Source organism: Geospiza fortis, unplaced genomic scaffold (genome assembly GCF_000277835.1).
Source record: "Geospiza fortis unplaced genomic scaffold, GeoFor_1.0 scaffold387, whole genome shotgun sequence".
In the NCBI taxonomy this organism is placed as follows: domain Eukaryota; kingdom Metazoa; phylum Chordata; class Aves; order Passeriformes; family Thraupidae; genus Geospiza; species Geospiza fortis.
The window spans coordinates 143,358-147,983 of NW_005054546.1; the positions used below are offsets into that span (position 1 = coordinate 143,358).

The window sequence follows — 4,626 nt, forward strand, 5'->3', positions numbered from 1 at the left end:
CTCCTGCTCCTGCTCCAGGTGAGCCCAGGGGGATCCATCCCCTCCCCACAGCTCCTCCCTGCAGGCTGGTGCCACCTGCCAGGGCTGGCACAGCCCCGTGTGCCCTTCCCACCTTGTTTGTGGCGCCAGTCCCTGCCCTGCAGCTGCCAAAACTGAGCCATTGGCCTCTCATTCTCACCCTCTGGGGTGCACATGAGGCCCACCAGCCTCTCTTGCTCATCCTGCACATTTCCAACAGCGTCAAAAGGTGGATGGAAAGCAGCACATTCCCAATTTTTCCCCCTTTTTTATCTCCTCAGCAGTCCCAGAAGAACCTCACATGGCAGAAGAAAACCCAGCTAGGGGCTGTTTGCTGAGATGATTCGAGGTCTGAGCTGCTTTGGAGGTGGGAGAAGCACATGGGAGGTTTAGGCCATGCCTGGAACCAGCACAGACCCCAGCCCACATTTCCCACAAGACTGACGCAGCACCACTGACCCCATGGAGATGCCCAGGAGGGAGGTGATTGTTCACATCAGCTTCTTGCAGGGGGCAAGTTCTCACTTTTTCCTGATCTCTTCATTTGGAAACCAGCAACATTTGCAGGGATTTCCATAGAATTGTGGAATGGTTTGGATTGGAAGGGACCTTAAAGCTCATCTCATTTATCCCCTGCCATGAGCCCTGTCCAGCCTGGCCTTGGACACTCCCATGGATGGGGCAGCCACAATCTGTTTAATTTCAGACAGAGCTTCCCAAGTTCCTGTGTTTAGTTCTGAATCAGGCCCAACCCCTGAAATATCCAAAGCCACTCTGCACATGTCCAGCCCTCATTTCAGTGGAGCCCTTGGGATGCCAGCAGACCTGGCATTAGGGGTGTGCTCTTACAAGAGGAAATTATGCAGGGAGCCCAACCTGGGCCAGCCCACCTGCAGACAGGAAGCCAAAATTACCTTTTCAGGTATTAAAAAGCATGAGCCAGAGCTAAGAGGTGTGCTGAGAAGACAATAAACAAAACCCCAAACCACAATTATTTGACCTAAACATTGGTAGATGTTTAAAAGCCGTGTCTGTGTTACTTTTTTTATTCTTGTTATCATCGTGATCATAATTTCTGGCAAATTAGGAATTCACAAAACAGCCACACACAAAGAAAATCTTGGACCTCAACTCAGGTCATGCCTTCCTAAAATCTCCTTTGCAAGGTTTTATCGGCAAGAGCAGGGAGTAGAAGCAGTTGGTACAAGCAGCTGAAAGACCAAATCAAAAGCATGTGAGCAGATTAAAGAATCAATCTCTCCGTTTGATGCAGAGGAAATCCCACTAATTATAAAGAAGGGGCTTATTTCCTGGAGTCACTCTGTTTGAAGTCATCAAAACTAGTAATACTTAATTACTCTGCTTTATGGAATATATAACATGGAGGCCCTTTGCCACTGGCCAGCCCACCGCTGCCATGGCTGGCTCTGGGTTTCCAGGGGCTGTGGTGATGTTCCTCCTCTACCTGTGCCCTTATTTATTCAAATGAAGCCCTTAACAGCCCTCACATGAGCCTGCAGGGAAGCATTTAAATGTGCTTTAAAGGGAGGTTATGATGAAAAAAAACCCAGAGTGATTTAGCCCTGCGAGTTACCTGGCTATTACTGAGATGTGTGTGTGCTACGTGTGCGCCTCCTGCAGAATCAGGTATTGAGGATTAAAGCAGACTGGAGGTATTTGCCTCATCCTAATCCTTGTAAAGGAAAGGGAGCTGACAGGGGCGTGGCTGGAACACGGCCCTTTGGACCTTGCTGAGACAGCTTTGGAGGTCCAAGAGCGAGCTGGCAGCTCCTGGTTCAAGGACACATCCAGGTGACATTCGTGGATGGGTGAAAAGCACAGTCAGGTGTCTTGAGGAAATGAAGGAAGGCACAGAATCTTCTCAGAACTGCTATGAAGAGCTCTAAAATGGAGCGTTCCCTGATTGTCCTCATCTCTCCAGGGCAATTCTGGTCAGCATGTGCTTTGCTCAAGGGCCAGCAACCCCCAGTCTCCTCAAACACCATGGCAGAGCTTGAGTTTCTGGCACTGGGGATTCACATGGAGGGGAATCACAGATTCCATTAAAAAGTAGTGATAATCCTATTTTTACAGGTTGAGAGAAACCTTGGAAAATGTGACCCAAGAGGTTCAGGCAGGGAAAGGCAAATAAGTTCCTTTTTGCCATTGCTGGTGTGATCTCAAGTGGATTGAGTATTCCCAATTCCATCCCTGGCCCTGATGCTGCTCCCAGCACCTGAGCCTGCAAGCAAAGACTTTCCTGGTAGGGAACAAAACCCCAAATCTCTCTCCCAGGTTACCATGAGGTTCCCTACGCCCAAAACTCTTCTAAAGGCAAACTCCAGGGAGCAGGTGTGGCGAAGAGCTGCCCAAATTCCATGGCTGGGGAGCACCAGGACAACCCAGTATGGGTTTGACTTGCTCGGGTCTGGCTGGTCAGGAGATCATTTCAAATTGCTCTTTTTCCAGCTAAGCTGGTAAATGCTGCAGGGGAGGGACAGGAGCACAGCTCTTCCTTCATCAGCACCTGCACACACCCTCCTGGGGCTGTAGGAGCTGCACAGACTCCGCCATGAGCAGTGGCAATGCCAATTATTAAATTATTACCAATGGCAATCATGAATCTCCTGCTCCATCCTGGAGCTTCTCCCAAATAACAGAGTCCAGCAGGGAGAGCACATGGAGATGTGGAGCCATGAGTTTCTGTTTGAAATTCTGCACATACCATGGCACCAGGAATGTCCCAGGAATGCTGCTTTGGAGTCATGAGGCCTCACAGCCAGGAATTGTGGGTGAAAAGGGTTTGTTTCCCCCAAGACAGAAAGGAAAGAAATCTGCTAAGCCTTGGTTTGACCTGACTGGGAAATGCAACTGGGCTCCAGACTAGCTCAGCTGGCCTGAAAAATCCCTTTTAAGATGTCTGAGCCTTGTAGAAGCATAACAAGGCTCTAAAAAACCCTCTGCCTGCATGAGGCCCCTTGCAATTCTGCTGCTGCTGGGAGGACAGGTGGGTGCTGTGCTGAACAGCAGCCACAGGGCAGGGATCATCAGCACTGCTGCTCCCCCTGCTCTTGCTGGAGATGAGGCTCCAGAGAGGCCCCAGCACTGCTGGCCTCTGGGGGAGGATGGGAGAGCACTGAGGCATCCCCACAGATCTGGGGGATGAGGGCTCAGCGTCCAGCCTGCTCTGCTCTGGCTCCCAAGGACTGCACAGCCCTGCCAGGACCTTCCCTGCTCAGTGCTCTCCTTTGGAGAGCAAGAATCCACCCGGAGGGACACAGCCAGAGCTGTCTTTTCTCTTTTACAGGCTTGGGGGGCGTGAATCAAAATATTCCCCTGAGCAACACAGAGAATTACAGCATTTCTTTCACCCAGTGAGGGTGGTGGGAATAGTTCAAGCAGGGCCTGAAATAAAACTCTCACATTTCAGTCCCTCTGGAACTGAGAAACACCCACAACAAGCCTATAGCTGATTTTTTTTTTTTTTGCCTCATTTCTTCAGGTCTAAGATATCAAAGGAGAAAAAGGATCTGCTGCAAGGCAAATATCCCTATCTTTATTGTCTGGCAAGAGACCAGCCAGGAAGGGACTGTGTTTTACCCAAAGAGGTTTCTAGGGCTGGACACATCCTCCCCTGTGATCTATCATGGCCCAGGCTGCTCAGACCTGGGACTCAGCCCTGCATCTCCATCTCAGCCATGGCAGCGATGCCCTGCTGCAGGTGGGAAGGAGCCTGGGCTGCATCCCTCAGGGCTCTGGGCAGGATGGGTTTAACCCCCTGGTCCTAGCCCTGTCCTAGCTCAGAGCTCTGAGCTGTTCTAACACCAGAGCACAAACTCAACTTTGGGGGCTGCTCTGAGACCACAAGCAATGGACTTTTTTCTCTAAAACATCAAAATGTGGGCTCAGGCAGAGGTGGGTTCTGTGCCTAAAAAAATCAACACACCCACGAGAGCCAAACCTTCCTGCAAGAGAAGGACAAGGGCTGACACGCTCTGCTCAGAGGGGTGTGTGAGGGGGTCCAGCTCTCCTGCTGGCTGTCCCTGGAGGAAGGGGTGAGTTGGTCCCCACTGCCATCACAGAGAGAAGACCTCGCCACAGCCCGGCTGAGGTCTGTTTGTCACTTTTCCTTCATTATTTGCAGTTTGTACACAGGCGTCATTAGGGATTCATTCGGTTTCCCTAGCAGCAGGCATTAGTCTGGCTTCCCTTTCCCCCTTCCCTCGCCAGCGCCCTTTATTTTTAGTGTCTTATTTACAGTTTGACAGAGTAACTGTAACCCTTGCAAGCTACTCCAGCGGCTTTAATCGGGGGAATAATGAGTCCTGTCTGGCGATGAATAGAATTTAGGGGACAGATTGTTCCACACTCGCCCGGTGGGGTAATTTATTTATGTGCGCACTTGTCAGGAGGAGAAAGGGACGGGGGATCTGTATGCACCGAGGACATTGCCGGCGCTGAAAGGGAAGGGAGAATGGAGCCAAACGCCCCAGATCCCACTGCCGCCCCCCCGCTCCTCCAACAGCTGAATGCCTCCGGTGGCCGTGAACTTGGATGGGCCCAAAGCCCCATTCCCAGGCCCTCGGCACGTCAGCGGGGCCGCCGGGC

The 4,626-nt window shown here is 51.4% G+C and overlaps 1 long non-coding RNA gene across 1 annotated transcript in view; it reads right to left on the reverse strand.

The window, feature by feature from the left end:
• LOC115948832 overlaps window positions 1-4,626 on the reverse strand; it is a 24,248-nt gene that overhangs the window by 921 nt on the left and 18,701 nt on the right. The window lies entirely within an intron of this gene.